This window comes from Buceros rhinoceros, unplaced genomic scaffold (assembly GCF_000710305.1).
Source record: "Buceros rhinoceros silvestris isolate BGI_N320 unplaced genomic scaffold, ASM71030v1 scaffold12470, whole genome shotgun sequence".
Lineage (NCBI taxonomy): Eukaryota > Metazoa > Chordata > Aves > Bucerotiformes > Bucerotidae > Buceros > Buceros rhinoceros.
The window spans coordinates 33663-34439 of NW_010391490.1; positions in this window are offsets into that span (position 1 = coordinate 33663).

A 777-nucleotide genomic window follows, 5' to 3' on the forward strand; every position below is an offset into this window, starting at 1 on the left:
AAGCCATATAATGGCTGCTTGAGAGTGCTGCATCTTTGCCGGACCACCACCAGTGTTTGCCTTCCTTTTAGCTCCTCTGTTCTTCCCACCACCCCAGAAGTAGGTTGCCAGACCACTTCCAGCCTGAATTCATTTCTCCTGGCTATTGGCAGCTGGAATTCTAGAGGCACTTTGGTAGTAATATGTATTGATTCCCACCCTCGCCATATAATGGCTGCTTGAGAGTGCTGCATCTTTGCCGGACCACCACCAGTGTTTGCCTTCCTTTTAGCTCCTCTGTTCTTCCCACCACCCCAGAAGTAGGTTGCCAGACCACTTCCAGCCTGAATTCATTTCTCCTGGCTATTGGCAGCTGGAATTCTAGAGGCACTTTGGTAGTAATATGTATTGATTCCCACCCTCGCAATAAGTTCCTCACTATTACATCTCAAAGTCCCATTTCTCATTTTTCCTTTGCATTTACACAGTTCCTTAGCCTCCATAGCAGTAACAGCTGATGTCTTCCCCACTTGAAAATATTTATTGATTGTGTAAAAACAAAATTTTCTATCAAATTACACTTTACAGGCTTTTAAGTTTCCTTCCAGGTCTGAAGTGTTCAAATGATTCATCTTTTTCTGGAACTTTTAACATAGTCTTTCTGTCCTTACTATATGCCTTGGCTTCACTGAGCCGACAGCCTTGCTTGGCTCTTAAGCTTTTGTCCATGATTCAGTCAAACACTGTTTTTATCCCTGTCATTGTTTGTTAGGACGGTGTGCTCGTGGAGTCCTATGC